The sequence below is a fragment of the Cryptomeria japonica genome, chromosome 10, assembly GCF_030272615.1.
Source record: "Cryptomeria japonica chromosome 10, Sugi_1.0, whole genome shotgun sequence".
NCBI lineage: Eukaryota > Viridiplantae > Streptophyta > Pinopsida > Cupressales > Cupressaceae > Cryptomeria > Cryptomeria japonica.
Genome location: NC_081414.1, coordinates 55,071,848 through 55,092,503, shown reverse-complemented (window position 1 = coordinate 55,092,503; position 20,656 = coordinate 55,071,848).

The following is a 20,656-nucleotide window of genomic DNA, read 5'->3' as shown; positions in this document are numbered from 1 at the left end:
CTATCAGTATCAGTGCATTCCAACAATTGGTATCAAAGTGAGGTCCTCTCTGTAGAAGCTTAACTTCTTGAGGAGGTTTGATGGCAACTGCTTCTAGTTCTACATTCAATCCTTACTAGAAGGAGAGTCCCAGATTTGATGGTACAAATTACAAGATATGGAAGGAGCGAATGAAGATTCATCTCAGATGTCTTAGAGCTAAAGTTTGGGAGATAGTGGAGAAAGGGTATATACCTCATGATCGTAATTCTGGAACACTGACGCTTGCTGATGAATAAAAGAGAGATGAAAATGATGTAAGAGCTAAAGAAGCATTGTTGAGCACCCTATCTGATGAAAAGCTATTGAATGTCATAGAGTTGGAGAATGCTAAGCTGATCTGGACAAAGATTGAATGGTGCAGGGCACCTATCAAATTTTGGTTCGTTATAAGATTTTTGTGATGTCTTTAAATTTTTAATAAATGGACTGACCATTTAGGACTCAATGTAGTCATGGTTGAGTTGTCCAAGCTTTTGTTGTGTTGAGGATGATGATATCCTAGAAGATGTAATGTTGATGTTGTTCACAGGTGTAGCATCCTAAAATTGCGACACTTGCAATTTCGACTGCATTTCGGTCTTCATGATGGCAACGCAACACGCAACCTGAATGGAGACCCCGAAACCTGATTACGACACTGAAAAGTGCATTTTTCAAGCACCCTGGCCTGAACCTCCTTGCACCCTGCTGTCCCGGGAGGTGGGACCAGAGCGCCCAGTGCCCTGGTCCCCCAGGACCATGGCGCCCAGCGCCCTGGTCTCTGGGTCCTATTTTGGGCCCTGTCTCCTTTGGACTTCGGGTCTTTTTGTTTGCAATTTGGAAAATAAACTTTCCTGGTCGGCCTAAGGTCGGGAAAATCAGTCTATCAGCCCTAATTCACAAGTATATAAACTACATTTTCCTCTTTCATTCGATATGATGGAAAAGGCGTGGAAACTATACTCAAGTATTCAAGCATTCAAGCATTCCTTCAAGCAATTGATCATTTCAAGTCTCCATTCAAGGCTAAGTGTTGCATTCAAGACAAGGATTCAACCATTGAAGAGGAGATCACATACTACATGCTACATACAACATACAAACATACAACAAACAACAACATCTAAACCTTCGCACATAAGGATACAAACATCCTTAGAACAAGGTATTAGTACTTGTTTTACAGTCATTTACATTTACATCTCTTGCTCATTTCTTGGTTAATTCCAAAACCGGGGTTTGACCTAAAGGCAAACCCCTAATCCCTAACCCCCCAATCGTCTTCTCTTTTCTGTGTGTAGGTTGTAGGTACGTGGCTGAAATTGAAGATCTGGAATCCTTGTGCAGAGACGAACAGATCCCCCTTCGTTTCGCGGATTTTTCGGAGAACCGTGGTGCCGGGCGCCATCGTCCTGACAACTTTTTCTCAAATTTGCAGGACAGCGCTGTATCAACATTTCACTGCTAATTCCAGGTCCGCAGCTTCATCCTATATCCCTATCTCAGTTTATAAGCGAATCTTTGTCACTTTCTATGCATTCCTAGCCTAATTCTCCTATGCACATTCTTTACAAAAGAGGGTAGCCTTACTTTCTTAACCCCTGAAACTCATTTAGCATCCAATCTTGCATTGCGTGGGATTGGATCTTGTGGGTTTCAACCCCTCTTTTGAATGTAAAGTCTCTCCCCTAAGTGAAAACCATCAACCCTAGCGAATCTCCCTTCTCTCTCCTCGGAGTTGGAAGAGGGGAGAGCAACTAGGGTTCGATCACGATTTTCCACTTTACATTTTGGTGAACCCGATGTGAACATCCTTTCTGATTTTTCATGCTTAGATCTGAAAAAATTGATTACATTTCCATGTTTGATCTTTTGCAAAATTTTAGAGGTGATTGCATAAAAACCCTAAAATTTCTTTTTAGTAATTAAACTTGTGAAATATTTAATTGTTAATGCTTGTTTCAGATCTGCCCTTCTACTACAAATTATCAATTCATATTTGTGCTTTGATTTTGAAAATTAAGTGGTTAAGTGTCAAAACCCTAATTTTTGAAACCCTCTTGATTCAACCTTTGTCCGATGATTTCACTGATCAAAACATCTCCAAATCAGCTATAACTTTGGATTCTGCAATAAAATCACAATATCTTTCATCCCTGAAAATTTGGAAAAAAGTTGCGAGGACCGTGTGCACTCCGAGCGCCATCGTCCTCGACATTTTTTTCGAAATTTCGGGAGCTAGATCTTACTGTATTTTCCTGCTAAAATCCAGAATTTTGGCTGATTTTATCAATTATAACACCTTCAAAATTACAGTCAAAGTTGGTCTTGTGATTGCTTGGATTAAGGCTTTTAAACATTCAAAAATCATTGAAACTAAAATTTTGTGTCAAAATTGTGTTCTTACTATCCTAAATCTGAAAAGTGTGTTTGCATTCATTCGAAATTTCAGTGCTTTATTCAAATTCTTGCATTTTGTGACTTTTGAAATTAAGTGCTTAATTACAACAACTTTGATTTCCGCTTTCAAAATTGAATTTTGCGTGACATTGAGTCAATTCTTAAATTTCAAAACTTGCATTGCTTTTGAAATTCCCTCTAAAATCATAAAATTCAAAATTTCAGTTTCCCTCTCTTTTTCAAATTTCAAATTTTGCATTTTTCGACAATCTTGGTAGGGTTCAATTTTGAGATTGCAACTTTAATTTGGCCTACCTACAGATCGTAAAATTACTCAATTTTTTCAGATTAGCTTTAAAATCATCATACCTTTCATCCCTGCAAATTTCGAAAAAAGTTGCAAGGACCGTGTTGCACTCCGAGGGCCACGGTCCCGGACATTTTTTCCAAAATTTCGGGAGACTGTCGTGATTGCATTTAACAGCTTAAATCCAGAAGATTGGCTGATTTTACTGAAAATTGCTACCTCTAAATTCAAAATTTCCTCTTCCTTTCTAGTGCATGAGTTTTACAACAATAAGCCCTACTTACACTATTCCCGTTAGACGAAGCCGTAGAATTAAGTCTTTTCGAGGTTTAATTACCGAGGAGATGGAACCTAATTTGAATAGCCTTTTTAACGAGGACATGGGTAATTCCTCTAATCCTCCTAATGATGAAGAAGCTCTCCATGAGGTTTCTGTAGAACAACTTTCAAAATTGGATAACCAATTTGACGATTTTCGACAGTGGATGTCTCAAGAATACCCTGATAGTCAAGCTCTTCCTTTAATTGAGGGTCTAAAATGTATGCTTCAAAGTGATAAGAATGGAATTGATATTTTGCGTGGTATTGCACACATTGTGGATTCGAATGTGATGCCTATGAAGAGTTGTGCTGAAACTTTAGGTTATACACAACCTCCTACACAAGTAAATCATTCTATTCCTCCTTGTAGTGTTCCTCCTGTCCAATCATCTCCTATGACTAATTATCATAGAGTCCCACCACCTTACTCTTTACCTTCTTTCAATAACATAACACCTCCATCTCAATCTAACACATCTAATATGAATCAATCTAAGTTTAGTGTGCCCACATTTGATGTTGCGAGCCCACTTTCTCTTGACATTGTTCGAGCTATTCCCCCTAAACATGTTGAAATCCCGCATTTGGAACTTTATAATGGTAAAGGTGATCCTCTAACACATGTTAAGACTTTTCAAACAATTTGTACTGATTTTGCTTATGACCCAAGGTTGCTTGCAAAACTATTCACTAGAACATTAAGAGACAAAGCCCTACAATGGTATTGCTCATTGCCTTCCTATTCTATTACTTCTTTCGAACAACTTGCAAATGCTTTCATTCAACAATTTCAAAACAATATAAGTCCTAAAGTTACTTTGATTGATTTAATGCATTGCAAACAAGGTGTTAAAGAAAAAGTGACTGATTTCATTGGTAGATATAAGCATTTGTATGCTCAAATTTCTTTTCCAGTGCCTGACAATGATATTCAAAGAATCTTTATTTCTAATTTACAAAAAGATATTCGAGACAAACTTCTGTTTTTTGAGTTTACTTCTTTCCAACAGTTGTGTGCAACTCTTCACAATTATCAACTGACTGTGAGTCAAATGGAACAATCACATCCTATGGCTCCGAGTGATAAGGGTGATAGCAGTCAACAACCATTTGGGAAGTTTAAACCGAACAGAGATTCCATCAAATTCAATGAAAACATCATCAACAACAATGTGAATGCAGCATCAGGTGTGCCTCCTATTTCTAAATTTTTCAAGAAAGAAAGAAAGTATACTCCTTTGAATGAATCATTGCATAGTATTATGAATAAGTTATTGGAACAAAATGTGCTTACTCTTCCTCCTATAAGGCAAATTGATCCTGCAAAGATTACTTCACCTTATTTTGATAACAAAGCCTTTTGTCAATTTCATCGTCAGCCTGGGCATGATACTGAAAAATGTTTTTCTTTAAAGGGTAAAATTCAAGATTTGATTGATAATTGTAAAGCGGAAAATCGCGATCGAACCCTAGTTGCTCTCCCCTCTTCCGAATCTGAGGAGAGAGAAGGGAGGTTCGCTAGGATTCGATGGTTTTTCACTTAGGGGAGAGACTTTACATTCAAAAGAGGGGTTGAAACTCATAAGATCCAATCCCACACAATGTAAGATTGGATGCTAAATGAATTTCAAGGGTTAGGAAAGCAAGGCTACCCTCTTTTGTAAAGAATGTTGTTAAGGAAATTAAGCTAGGAATGCATAGAAAGTCATAAAGATTCTCTTATAAACTGAGTTCGGGTTATAGGATGAAGCTGCGGCCCTGGAATTAGCAGTAAAATGTCGATACAGCGCTATCCTGCAAATTTGAGCAAAAGTTGTTGGGACGATGGCGCTCGGCGCCACGGTCCTCCGAAAAATCCGCGAAACGAAGGGGGATCTGTTCGTCTCTGCACAAGGATTCCAGATCTTCAATTTCAGCCATGTACCTGCAACCTACACACAGAAAAGTGAAGACGATTGGGGGGTTAGGGATTAGGGGTTTGCCTTTAGGTCAAACCCCGGTTTTGGAATTAACCAAGAAATGAGCAAGTGTTGTAAATGTAAATGTATGTAAAACAAGTACTAATACCTTGTTCTAAGGATGTTTGTATCCTTATGTGCGAAGGTTTAGATGTTGTATGTTGTATGTTGTATGTTGTATGTTGTAGCATGTAGTATGTGATCTCCTCTTCAATGGTTGAATCCTTGTCTTGAATGCAACACTTAGCCTTGAATGGAGACTTGAAATGATCAATTGCTTGAAGGAATGCTTGAATGCTTGAATGCTTGAATGCTTGAGTATAATTTCCACGCTTTGTACATATATCCTCTTCATGCCCAATGAGAGAGAAAAATGTAGTTTATATACTTGTCATTTAGGGCTGATAGACTGATTTTCCCGACCATAGGCCGACCAGGAAAGTTAATTTCCAATTTGCAAACAAAAAGACTTGAGACCCCTTAGGAGACCGGGCCCAAAATAGGACCCAGGGACCAGGGCGCTGGGCGCCCTGGTCCTGAGGGACCAGGGCACTGGGCGCTCTGGTCCCACCTCCCGGGACATTAGGGTGCAAGGAGGTTCAGGCCAGGGTACTTGAAAAATGCAGTTTTCAGTGTCGTGAGCAAGTTTTAGGGTCTCCATTCAGGTTGCGTGTTGCGTCACCATCGTGAAGACCGAAATGCAGTCGAAATTGCAAGTGTCGCAATTTTAGGACGCTACAATAATAATACTATTTCTGTTTCTGGAGTGAATGATAAAGGCAATACATCTGTAGCTCCTCCTAACCAAAATCTTCAGATTTTCATTGATCCATTACCTTCTCATACCTCTAATGCAATTGAGGCTAATGATTCCTCTCTCTCATCTGATGGTCTTGTGTCTATGACTCTGAATGTGATTAACTTTGTAGAGCAGCAAGAAAACCCTAAAGAACCTTCCATCACATTTGATTCTAGTGAAACCATCAGGGCACCTGATGGTCCTTTATACATAGTTGCAAAAGTCAAGAATACACCTTGCCGTGGAGTGCTTATTGATCCTTCGTGCATGGTTAATATCATTACTGAAGAATTTCTTTCTACTTTGCAATTGAATCAAGTGATTTATGACAAAACAAATGTGATTGTGAAACTATTTGATGCATTTTCTTCTCCTGCAATTGGTTCTATTACATTGCCTATTGAGGTCCATAACAAATCCCTTGATGTGAACTTTGCTATTATTCCATCTTCCGAACAGTTTCGTGTGAAGCTTAGCTATCCTTGGCTATCTTCCATGAAAGCTATCGCTTCTCCTATTCATAAGTGTTTGAAATTTCCCCATAATGGTGAAGTTGTTACTGTCAATCATAGTCTCTTTAAACCAGCTGAAAGAGCTTCTAGCGTTCCTATTGATTACTTTTGGCCTAAACAATTCCAATCTCTTCCTCTGCGAAGTGATCATCTTTTCAAATCTTATCAAAAATGGAAAACAGATATGATCCTATCTTTAAGTGAACCTAGAACACCTAAACTTGATATTCCTATCGTTCTTGAGAAGGAAGTTCTTCCTTTGAAAGATAAAACTAATGTCTTTCCTCAAGAAGATTCCCAACCCATCCCTATGGATGTGACTATGTCTATATCTAATAAACTTCCTAAAAGTAGACCTATACCTCCTCGTCATGATGGACTTGGTCTTCTTCCTAAACCAAATATTCCTCCCTTATATGGAGCAGTTCCTCCTCCTTCCTTTTATAGAGAGAAGAGACCTTCTTCTTCTCCTATTATCCAGCCTAAGAGACCACAACCTAAACACCCAAGTGATAAGGATGAGAACATTCCTCCTCCTTAATCTTCTTCGCAACTTCCTACTAAGACTAGATGAAATCATTCTACACGTGAACGCTGGCAAAAGCGTCATCTTAGGGCTCAAGCAGCTGCTTCTCAAACTTTGCAATCTCCAAAAACATCTTCAACAAGCATTATTCCATTTTCTCCTCAGCCGAGAATTGAGCCAAAATCTCCTAAACATAAGATGCATGATGGTCTTGATCCTGTGCGAGTTAAAGATCCTATTTTTATAAATCTTGATGATGATATAGATGAAAATGTTATTCATGATGAAAATGTTACTTCTCTTGCTTCTGATAGTGAATATGAACTTGTTGATATTGATAACCATTTATCTAATGAAATTTCTAAAGCACTTATCCTAGCTCCTAGACAAGAACAATGTGGCTCGGAACATGAACATAGCCCTTGTTTGGATCTTGTGATAGCTCCATCTGCTATGCTGAATGTTCCTCCTCTAGCGTGTTCCCTGCCTTCCCGAAACATTGATCAGCAAGATCGGGGGGTAGATGACGTGCTAGACTAGTTACATTAGCATAGCAGATTCTCTCCTCCTCTCTTGTGTTACTTCTTCTATATGTTATTCTCATTCTTCTATTTGTTGTCCTTAGTGTTGTCTACTTGAGGACGATGCAAAGCATTGAGATCTCTTTTGGTCTCTCTCATGTTGACTCAAAAGACACATGTGTTCCCTTCTTCTAGGTGACCTTCCTTGATTGGGGAATGAAGAACAATTATGCATACATACATATGATATATATACATGAATTATCATACAGCATACTGACCCCGAGGAAAGCGAAGTCACCTCGTGCTTTGTGTTTTGTGTCTATTATCCTTGGGCTTATCTCACACTTGGGGGCTAAATCCTTGTGATAACGTGCTCCTTTCCTTTCTCATTTCTTATATGTATCACTACCTTAAAGCAATCACCCCCGGTGAGGCATGTGCGATCGCTTTAACATAGGGGGGCATACATCCCGTTCATATCTTTTCAAGATACTTGAAAATTTCTTGGCGAACTTAGCTTTGCCTTGAAAATTTTCGGTATTCCTTTTGCATGACTCATAGTGAGGGAACCTTACTACTGACAGTCATGGTTCTCCCTCATGATCTTCCCTTTTACTTTGTTAATCGAAGTCATAAGATCCTTAGTCCACTGGGGGCTTGGCGTGTCTTGCCTCCTTGACGTGGTGAAAGTCTTTCAATGATTGTTCCTTGTACTTTACCAGAAGTATGAGCATACATACTCCCACTAAAGTGGGGGCTAAATGTAGCATCCTAAAACTGTGACACTTGCAATTTTGACTGCATTTCGGTCTTCACGATGGCGACGCAACACGCAACCTGAATGGAGACCCCGAAACCTGATTACGACACTGAAAACTGCAGTTTTCAAGCACCCTGCCCTGAACCTCCTTGCACCCTACTGTCCCAGGAGGTGGGACCAGAGCACCTAGTGCCCTGGTCCTTCAGGACCAGGGCACCTAGTGCCCTGGTCCCCCAGGACCATGGCACCCAGCGCCCTGGTCCTTGGGTCCTATTTTGGGCCCGGTCTCCTTTGGACTTCGGGTCTTTTTGTTTGCAATTTGGAAAATAAACTTTCCTGGTCGGCCTAAGGTCAGGAAAATCGGTCTATCAGCCCTAATTCACAAGTATATAAACTACATTTTCCTCTTTCATTCGATATGATGGAAAAGGCATGGAAACTATCCTCAAGCATTCAAGCATTCAAGCATTCCTTCAAGCAATTGATCATTTCAAGTCTCCATTCAAGGCTAAGTGTTGCATTCAAGACAAGGATTCAACCATTGAAGAGGAGATCACATACTACATGCTACATACAACATACAAACATACAACAAACAACAACATCTAAACCTTCGCACATAAGGATACAAACATCCTTAGAACAAGGTATTAGTACTTGTTTTACAGTCATTTACATTTACAGCTCTTGCTCATTTCTTGGTTAATTCCAAAACTGGGGTTTGACCTAAAGGAAAACCCCTAATCCCTAACCCCCCAATCGTCTTCACTTTTCTGTGTGTAGGTTGCAGGTACGCGGCTGAAATTGAAGATCTGGAATCCTTGTGCAGAGACGAACAGATCCCCCTTCGTTTCGCGGATTTTTCGGAGGACCGTGGCGCCAGGCGCCATTGTCCTGACAACTTTTCCTCAAATTTGCAGGACAGTGCCGTATCAACATTTCACTACTAATTCCAGGGCCGCAGCTTCATCCTATATCCCTATCTCAGTTTATAAGCGAATCTTTGTCACTTTCTATGCATTCCTAGCCTAATTCTCCTATGCACATTCTTTACAAAAGAGGGTAGCCTTGCTTTCTTAACCCCTGAAACTCATTTAGCATCCAATCTTGCATTGCGTGGGATTGGATCTTGTGGGTTTCAACCCCTCTTTTGAATGTAAAGTCTATCCCCTAAGTGAAAACCATCAACCCTAGTGAATCTCCCTTCTCTCTCCTCGGAGTTGGAAGAGGGGAGAGCACCTAGGGTTCGATCGCGATTTTCCGCTTTACAATAGGAACACTACTCTAAGTCAAAGTCATCATGTAATATGGTTTCATGTATTGTTTTAGGTCTCCTAGGATGCATAAACAGTCTTTTTGAGACTTGGAATGCACTTAAGTGCAAAGTTGCATTCTCAAGAGGAAAAGATGTAAAGTTGCTAAGCAACATTTACAATTTTGGCAAAATGTTGAATTTTTGTTGATTGGCAATGAAAGTCTGTTCAACCAACTGAATCATGATGACATAAGCCAAAAAAAACATCATTGTATAGATTGGAGGATTTGGAATGTGAAAGCAAGTCTAGTTTGCAAGAAAAAACTTTGTTTTACACCGTTTTTTACTATTTTCCTTGTTTTTTGTTGCATTGTACGGTCCAGTACGGACTTGTTAGAAGAATCTATTAGTCTCAAATTTTGTTTCCTTCTCATCTCTTGTGAGAAATTTACAACTCTATCTGCAACAGAGAGATCAAGGAAAAGAAACTTCAGAGCAACATATGACAAGGTTTTTTGCACCTTCTACACTTCAAACTTTTCCAAAGTTCAGGCGGGTATACCTCTTGTGAACTAAATTCACACTAGAAAAAAGAGGTCCATGGTAAACCAATCTGAAAACCAGTGAATCTTATCACCTTAAAACTAATTGAAACAAAGAAACAAGGCTTATGCCCATGTTTAGCGTTGACCCACAAAATATGTAAAAAGATAACTACAATATATATCAATGCCTCCAGGCCACAGAGTCATCTAAGTTTAAACAATAATCTCACAATTAAACATCTCCACACATCCCATCACCTCGGCTTCTATAAACCCCACATACGCTTGACATATATGAAAATTCATCCTTATCAAACTAGAAAGCATTCATCACATTCAAAGTTTCTAAACAAGTAACTTACTGACAGAGATATTTCTTGCATATTTAATTTCCCTCTTGAAGAGAAAAGCTAAGAAACACACCTATAAAAGATTGCCTTACAATCCCTGCTCAAATGAATAACCCTAAATTACTCAGATTGAGACCAGTAAATATTTGCAAGCACACCTGAAGACAACACAAATTCTAGGCTCAAAATTGATGGTCTGTATATTGATATTAATTTCAGAAAATATTACAAAAACATTAGAGCATCTCTATATGACTAGAAAATCCTAGATATATTTCTACAAAGTTTTCTTATAATTTCTTCCAATCCCCTTTTTCATTGTTCTGGTCTCCATTTATAATAACTTGGATGCATACAAGCTTCAGACAATTTTCAAAAAGGTTTGTTACAAACTGAATTACTCTCTAAGAAATGGTTACAAGTCTTTTTCAACATCCACAACTTCTTGTGCCTCTTGTTCAGTCGCAACCTCTTCTAACTGCTTCGGAGCATCTTCTTTCTGTCCCATATAACTGCTCTTCCATTCCTGATAAGCATCATCACTTGGCCAAGCAAAACTAACAACCTTCTGCTTCATGTCTACTAGCCTTTTCCAAGTGACTCTTAAATGTCCAATTTCCTTTTCTATGAAACCATAATGAGATTTCACCTTTTCAATTTCTTCAATTGTTTGGACAAATAGGGAGGTGTCATCAGTTTTGATAATTTGATTGATCCTTAAGGACAAATTGTGGTCCACCTCTTTCAACCAGGTCTTCTCTTCTTTCAACTGAATTGGACCAATAAAACCTCCTGGAAACAATTCAAATTTATGATCCGAATATGCTTTTCTATAAAGCTAGGTTTTTCTTTTCACACCTGTCCTTTCCTCTGAGAGAATATTCATCTCTTTTATAAACTCATTGGTATACCTTAGGTCATTCTCCTTTGCATCTGGATGAGATGAGCACATGAGCTCCAATTCTTTACCTCTAGGCATCTACTTATTAAGGATTGGCTCCAAAGTGGCCTCATCTTCTCTGAATTTGATCATAACATCCAAAATCCTTTTCATATTTATGTATACAATGGGGGCCTTGACTGAGTCAGCAAGCTTCAAGATGGTGGCTTTTACCTTCTCTTCATATTTGTTTGCAAACAAGGCTTCATCTTGTTTCAACCTTTCCAACTCATGTTGGACACTTTAAGGTGATTGGGAATGAGAAGGCATAGGAGAAGGGGGGTATTCTACAATGGGCCTAGTAGGAGGGGGTCTTGCTAGAGAGGAGGCTATCATGAGTGTAGAGGATTCACCTGGATTGTGCTGACCTACCAACTGACTTTGGAGTCTAGTAATAATGTTATCCCTATTGGCTATTCCTTATTTAATCTCATTGTAGGCCTTTAAGATAGTCTCCATCTTCAATTGCAGATTAGCTCTTTCTTATGCCTCTCTCTCTACTATTGCCACATTGAACTTTGCAGTTTCCAAAACAGTGCTTGTAGCTTCCACTACCCCTGTATCTTGGACTCTTTTGACAATCATGCCTCCTAGGAGGCTAGAATCTGATGCATCTTTCCTTCTTTGGTTCTCATCCTTCTTTAAAGACCACATGACAAGAGCAACATTATCCTTGCTGAATGTCACTCCTTCCATAGGCTTTGTTTCCTTCCTTACTACATCAAGCACTAGAGCATCCGCTATATCCCTTTGCTACCATTTCTCTTCCTTTCAAAGGGGTAATAGTTTTAAATTCTTCCATCATTTCTCGCTTTATCTCTTCTTCCACCTGAGTTTTATCTCTGAGAGGTTGTTCGCTTTTCCTCTGTTCACATCTAACCTTGAATTTCTCCATGTTTTTCTTCCATACAAATTGCATAAAAGCCCCTATTGTAATAAAGTTACTGTCAGCCAAGAATTCTTCACTGGCTTTCTTAACAGTAAGGTCCAATTCTAGGCCTTTTAGCTCACCATCAGTCAAATTCATTTTAGCACTGAGTGGCTCTTTAGGCATTCCCTTTTGGGTCTCTTCATAAGTATAGGCAATCTCACCGAGACTCCCTAACTGTAATAATTATTCAGCCACTGCTTGTTCATCTCCAATGTGGATGGGGGACTGAGATGGATAATATTGAGCTAGATCAGTTTCTGTTTCCTTTCCCACTCTTTGTCTTTTAGGGGAATCCTGAATGTCAATGATATCTTCAATTTTCCTTTTTCCTTTTGAAGTGGAAGGCTCACCTATCATAGGAATCATCACAATGTACTTTGACTTCTTATGCATTACATAGTCACCAGGTGGGATAGCCTTAGCAAAGGCAGGCTTGGCAAAGACCAACTTAACCTTATCAGGATCATTTTGCATTATGGCCTCCCTTTTTTCTTTTAAGGTCTACATGAGGTCTTCAAAATAGAGAATCAAGAATTTGATTTTCTGCTCAAAAGGGTTGAAGCTAGAAAGAGGATCATAGCTACTGTCAAATTGATGGATAAAATCAAGTGCCTTCTTGTATGTGATCCACTTCTCTTTCCTTAGTTCCTGCTCATCTAAGCTGAATTCATTTCTGATTAGATCTTCTGGGAACTGAAATTGGTGAGGCCTACCTCTACACACTGCTCTCCTTCTAAACATGTCATTGAAGAAGTCCTCAGGGTCTGTACATCTTGAAATTGCAGTTGACACCTATATGGTTTAAAGAATTCTTCAAAATATGTCCATCCACCCTTAGTGATTACAAAACGGTGGGCCATGGTAATAGTTGGGAAAATGGTCCCTTTACCCCTAATGGTTAGCTCTACCTCTTGCACTCCTCCAATCGGTCTCGGTACTTCTGCAGTTCCTATCTTTAATGGGACCTAATAGGGTAGTAAATAGGGGGTACCTCTAAATCCATACACTTTGAAAATAGTTAACACAAGGTAAAAATACATGTCTCCCCAATTGTGAACAATCTTAATGTCCTCTGCAAACTCCTTAGGTCTGAGGAATTCCAAAAGAGCCTTAGGAATTCTAGGGTTTTCTCTGCATAAAATAATTCTAATTTTAGATGCAAAGCACCTATCAAATTTCAAGAAACTAGCATCTTCTCTATTCCAAGATAAGACAATGCTCCAGAGTTGAACATGCATCTCTTCCTTATCCTTTATCTTGATCAAGTCCATTTTCTTTGCAAAGTAATCAACACCTTTGAATAGGAACATGTGCATTAACATGGAGTACCATCCAAATGGTCTATCCACCTTACCATTTTTTATCCCTACTAGCCCTTTATGAATTGCATCAGCAAGGTATGAGGCATAATCAAATGTTATTGCTAGGGAGGGGTTCGGAATTTGTGCAATCATTAACATGTAATGGGTTAGCATATTCTTTTCAGCATCCTCTCCAAAGATCTGACATAAGGCCCAATACATACCCTTAGCCCTCAGAGTGAATAAATTGAGGGAGAATGGTTCCATTGTGTTGGGGCCTACAACTGTTAACCCTCCTATCTTAACAAAAAATTCTTTCAATGGGCCACTTCTAAGATGATCCATTTGTGCATTATAAACCTGGGCTAATGACTCAAAGTCAATAGGCTCTAACAAATTGGAGGCCTCATTGAGTTTAAACACTTTCTTGAATTCATCTTCATTTATTTCAATCAGGACTAATCCCTTTATTCTCCTGATGCATCTTGCCATAGGGTCATAATTCTATGGAATTAGGGTCAACCGATCTACATCCATGAAAACACTTGGGATCACAAGCTTTCCTACATCTAGTTCCCATATGCTATTCAGAGGAGCTAGGGAATGTCTCTGCCTAAAACTGAATTTGAATAGTCCTAAACCTGATATTCCTATTTCAGGATCCCTTAACCAATTGCCTTTATCATATAGGCCATCCCCAATCTTTAGGCGAGGGTTCTTTTGTACTATCTCTTTGGCCTTAGCCCCGACATTGGTAGACATGGTTAATTTCTCTAAAAAATCATCACAAATGTTTTTGTCCTCATAATTGACTTTTCCTATCAACTCTCTTCTTGGTGCCATTCTGAACAAGCAACTAGCACAGACCTCTAATGAAATAATTCTAACAACAATATTTGGAAACAGACCAAAATTATCAAGAAAAGCACAAAAAACCTGATTATTCGCCTGAAGAGAAACGCTCCAAACCAATTTGCTCTTTAACAAACTTCGATGAAACAATACTAGCAATCAAGTTGATGCAGACTCATAAGGACAAGTTGGCATTGAATTTTTAGAAATTAACTCCACATGCTTTGGCTTTCTTTTCAAAATTGAATTCACCAAATCGAATTCAAAACTGGCTCCAACGGGTCATAACTTCTTTGAGTCTTTCCTCTATTTTTCTCTTACACCATTTCGCAAAACATAAAATTTGTGCTCTTTTCTTTCGCGGAGCAATGCTGGCAGTTGGATCATGAGAACTTACATTGTCTTTAGCTCCGTTTGATCTATCTGTGTTAGTGTCGGGCCCTACCTCCTTTTCGCAACTTCGTGGGCTTTAACAGTCATGCATTTTTCTTTCGTGAATCCACGCCAACCATTAGATCTCATTGTAAGATCTCATTGTAGATCATCATGGTTATTGTAAGAGGTCATGGTCAAGGAATGTAATGTGCGAATAATGTAATATAATTCAAGAAGAGGAGTTGGTCGATCATTGGAGATCAAATTCGATTTGTGTAAGAGGATTTAGTCCTTTGGTATTGACCTTAACCAGAACTATACTTAGGCATAGGAGATGTTTTCTTTTGCAGCTCAACACTTCTCCAGATTGTAGTCTAGATTTATATGTAGTCAGTAAGACTCCTTTTGTGATGAGCAGTGTGCTCTAGGTTGTTGGCCTTCTTGTAAGTGCAGGCCCCATCATTGTAACTCACATACTTACTGTAGAAGTATTATTTGAATGTGGGTAGGCTTCCCACTATGGTTTTTACCTTTAGCGGGTTTTCGACATACAAATATTGGTGTTGTGTGGATGTATTTTATTCTGTGATTATTGTTTATGCTTCATTGGATTAACTGCTATTCTAGTATTATTGTTTTGGGTTCTGGTATTAAAGTTTTAAATTGCTAATGCTTTTGTTAATCTATGACAATTGCTTCACCCCCCTTCCTCTCAGTTGTCTTCTGGTTATCTGAACTATCTAACAATTCGTATCAGAGCTTTGGTATTCTCTACAAAAAGCTTAACTACTTGAGGAAGATCCTATGGCGAATAATAGTTCAAGTTCATCCAGTTCTTCTAGAGCTATCTTTCTAAGGGATATACCGAGGCTTGAAGGAACAAACTATACAGTATGGAAGATTCAAATGGAGATTCATTTGAGATGTCTTGGCAAGGAGATTTGGGAGATCAGATAGAATGGTGTCACACCCTATAATCCAGGATCTAGCAATCCTCCTCTGGCTAACCTAGACAAGGAGCTTGAGAATGATTGTAGAGAAAGAGAAGCCCTCTTATGTGCACTTTCTAATCAACAAATAATGGGATTAATAGACAAATCATCTAGAAAGGCTATATGGGATAAGTTACAAAATCTTAACGAAGGTAATCCTACAGTAAGTTTGATAAACTTGATGGTTATCGGGTGAGATATGAGAACCTGAAGATGGAAAAAGATGAAAGCATTACTGCATTCATGGAAAGAGTAAATGAGATTGTTATGGGAATTCAATGTTGTGGTGGAACTCTGAGTGAAGATTAAATTTGTTCTAAAGTCCTGAGAGCCCTACCACTTGCCTATAAAATGAAGGCTATGGCTATTAATGAGTTGAGAATAATGGCTAATACATCTGTTAATATAGATACTTTGGTTGAGAAACTATTTGCTTTTGAGCTTGAAGAATTTGGACCTTCTGGATCTATGAAGACTGAACCTTCTTTTCATGCATCTACATCTACAACTGGTAAGCAAGATTGGAAAGCTCTATATGCAAATGAACTAGAAGATATGAAGAGAGAAGATGATGAGTTTGAGAAAATTGAAGCACTATTTTCTAGAAGAGTACAAAAAGGACCGGTAGGAAGTAAGTATGAAGGAAAATCACCTTTTAAATGTTTTGCAGGTAATAAGATTGGTCATTCTGCATCTAGATATTCTGAAAGAAATTCAAGACTTGAAGAAAGAGTTAAAAGATCATTTAAGCCTAACCCTGGATATCAGAACAAGTACAAATTCAAGAAAAACAGAGACAAATCATGCTACATAGCGGATGAGGAAGGCATTACTGATTCAGATGATGAACTGACAGAAGACTCTGCTAGTGGATCTGATAATGGGAAGGAATGTACCTAAGGAAAAGGCACATGTTGCTAAAATTGAGGACAAGAATGAATGGGTAATTGACAGTGGTTGTTCACATCATATGACTGGAGATAAAGGTAAGTTTATGTCTTTGGAAGAAATTGATGGTGGACTACTTAGATTTGGAGATAACAAGGCATGTATGATCAAAGGAAAAGGAACTATATCATTGGGTGGTAAGAACAATGCTGACAATGTTTATTATGTTGAAGGCTTGAAGCATAATCTTTTGAGTGTAGGACAATTGCTAGATAAGGGATTTCAATTACAGTTCAAGGATGGAAAATGTAAAATCATTAATAGGTCTGACTTGGAGATTGCAACTGGTACATAGATAGAAGGTAACATATTTCATTTGAACTTTTGTGAAAAGACATATTTGATTACACATATTGATGAGAGTTAGTTATGGCATAAAAGGTTGTCTCATGTGAATTTTGATTGCATTGTGAAGAATGTCAAATGGATAAATAGGTCAGAACCTCTTTTAGGAGTATACAAGATAAATCAAATGATGTTCTTTATCTTATTCTATTGATTCATGTGGCCTTTCTAGAGTTAAATTTTTCATGGTGATAGATATTTCATGCCAAACATTGATGATTATTCTAGAATCATGTGGGTTACTTTTTTGAGAAAAAAATCTGAAGCATTTGAAAAAGTTTAAAATCTTTAACGCTAAAGTGGAAACTAAGATAGGATTAAAGATTAAATGTTTGAGATCAGATCATGGTGGAGAATTCACATCCAGTGAGTTTAATTACTTTTGTGATAAGCATGGTATTAGAAGACAATTTTCTGCTCCCCTGACACCTTAGTAGAATGGAGTTGTGGAAAGGAAAAACAAAACTATCTTGGATGCTGCTAGAACAATGATGATGGAAGGTAATCTACCTCATATCTATTGGAGAGAAGTAGTTAGTACAATGGTTTATACATTCAATAGAGTACATATCATAGGAGAAACTAGTAAGACACCTTATGAATTATGGTTTGGCAATACACCTATAGTTAAGTATTTTAGAATTTCTAGTAGTAAATGTTATATCAGGAAGGATGATACATTGGGAAATTTGATCCTAGAAGTGATGAAGGCATATTTCTTGGTTATTCTAATGAAATCAAAGAATATAGATTTTATAATAAGAAATTGCAGAGAATTGTGGATAGTGATAATGTCAAAGTAGATGAGCTGAGAAAAAGTCAAATTAGAGTTTATGAGAAGGAACTGGTAGTGGAAATGATTATATTTGAACAGGTAGCATGTTTACCAGAACAGAGAGTTGAACCAGTTACTCCACCAACATCATAGAATTCTACAGCAACTGAAGAACAAGGAAGAGGAACATAGAGTCAGAAGACTCCTAGGTATGTGAGATTGAATCATTCTGAAGATCAAAACATTGGGGATAAGAGCAATGGAGTGCTGACGAGATGACGACTGGCAACTAATGAGGTATGTTTAATTTCACAAGTTGAACTAGTATCGGTAATTGAGGCATGTAAAGATGAATTTTGGTTAAAAGCTATGGAAGAAGAAGTAGATTAGATTGAGAAAAATAACACATGGACTTTGGTTCCCCGGCCTAAAAATAAAAATCTTATTGGAACTAAATGGGTTTATAGGAATAAATTGAATGAGGATGGTCAAGTTATGAGGAATAAGGCTAGATTGGTTTGTAAAGGATATTCTGAGAATGAAGGAATTGATTTTGGAGAAACTTTTGCACTGGTAGCTAGGATTGAAGCTATAAGATTATTTCTTGCCTATGCTACTTATAAAAACTACAATGTTTACCAGATGGATGTTAAATGTGCATTTTTGAATGGGGATCTTGATGAATAATTTTATATTGAGCAACCTGGTGGTTATTTACTATTATATGATACTGATATGGTTTGCAGGTTAAGGAAAGTTTTATATGGATTCAAACAAACACCTAGAGCTTGGTATGCAAGGTTGGATAAATATTTTTTGAAGCTTGGTTTTACTAAGGGTAGTGTTGACAATAATTTATATTATAAAATCACTGATGATGATATATTGATTGTTTAAGTATATGTTGATGACATTATTTTTGGAGGTGAAGACAAATTATGCATAGAATTTTCTAAAAATATGGAGAAATAATTTGAGATGTCTATTATTTGTGAGATGAAATTTTTCTTAGGTTTGTAGATTACTTAGACTGAAAAAGGTATTTTTATCTGTTAAACTAAATATGCTAAGGAATTGTTGAATAAATTTGGTATGGGAGATTCTAAACCGATAAGTACACCTATGGTTACAAGTGAGAAATTGACAAGGAAAGATGTTTCTGCACCGATAAATCCTACAAGATGCAAATCTATGATTGGAGTTCTACTTTATTTGACTCAAACTAGGTCTGACATTATGAATGTTGTTTGTATTGTTTCAAGATTTTAGAGTGATCCTAGAGAAAATCATGAGATGGCAGTGAAAAGGAGTTTTAGATAGTTGCAAGGTACATCAGAATATGACGTATGGTACCCTAAGAATTATAACTTTACTTTATGTGCATATACAAATGCTGATTGGGCTGGAGATGTTGATGATCGGAAAATTACTTCTGATGGAGCTTCTTTCTTAGAAATAAGTCAGTTTCATAGATCAAAAAGAAACAATCATGTACTTCTTTATCTACTGCTGAAGTTGAGTATGTTGTTGATGCTACTAATAATACACAAGTTTTATAGATGAAGCAAATGTTGAAAGATATAAAGGTGGATTAGGATGCACCAATACTTATTCACTGTGATAACTCTGTTGCTATTGATATATCAAAGAATCTAGTATTTCATTCTAAGACAAAGCACATATCTATCAAGTATAACTTTATGAAGGAGAAGGTGGAAGGAAATAAAGTTAAACTAGTTTATGTGAACACTAAAGAGAAAATTGCAGATATTTTCACTAAACCTTTATCCAAGGAATCATTTGAGTACCTAAGAGACAAATTGAGGGTTTCTACCCCTCCAACAGAGACTTGGTTGATGTGTTTTGGCATCAGTCCAACATACATTATCAGAGATACTATTATTCTGACATTAATGTGGGATGCTACTACTCAGGGGGAGTAATCATCTTTGAGATTTAGAGGCTTATGTTTTTTCTTTGATATTTCTATTAGATTTCTGGCATTGATGTTAAAGGGGGAGAGATAGTGATGTGAAAAATATATTCAGAGCTTTTACATAGATATTATGTTAGGTCTCGAGGACAACTAAGAGGGGGGGGGTTAATCAGTTGTCAAAATAATTTCAAACCAAAACAACTTAACCAACTTTAATGATTAATATCGATAAACTAGTCTTTTATGCTGGTAGATAGTTTTATTAGTTAATTACAGTACTGGTAAAGATTAATGCATGAAATAGAAAGACAATAACATCCACAACACATAACACCAATATTTATACGTGGAAACCCTCTAAGTGGGAAAACCATGGTGGGAAACCTTACCCACAATCAAATGATACTACTGTAGATAGTATGTGTATACAAATGAGGTCTGCACATGGAGAAAGGCCAAGTGTTGAGAGCTCACTGCTCAAACACAAATAAGAGTCACATGGACTACAATTGGATTGTTAAATCCAATAAGGATGTACTGCTCAAATTAGCATCTCACTATGCTAGATTCAGTACCAGTGTAGTTCTGATTGTCTTCACAAAACCCTTCTTCAACCTTCAAATGATGTCTACGTGTATAGCTCTACTTATTCTCGCATATACCTTCACACAATTCTTTTTCGCGTTGCACACTTGATCTTACAAATAAGATCTTACATTTATATCATAACGTCAAACCAATTTTACTAGGTTGGCTCTAAAGTATATTACAATAAAATCATTTTACAAATAAAACAATGTTCGATACTATAACTAATTCAACATGTCAGCTCAATGCAATTACAACATTAATAAAACATCTCCATAGCGTGTTGTGCTGATTTGGAATAGATAAGCCTGTCGGTGCTTATTCTGGACCTATTTGCCGGTAACAACAAATATGCAAATATGAATATGCCAATGAACAAATCTCCAAGAAAAAGT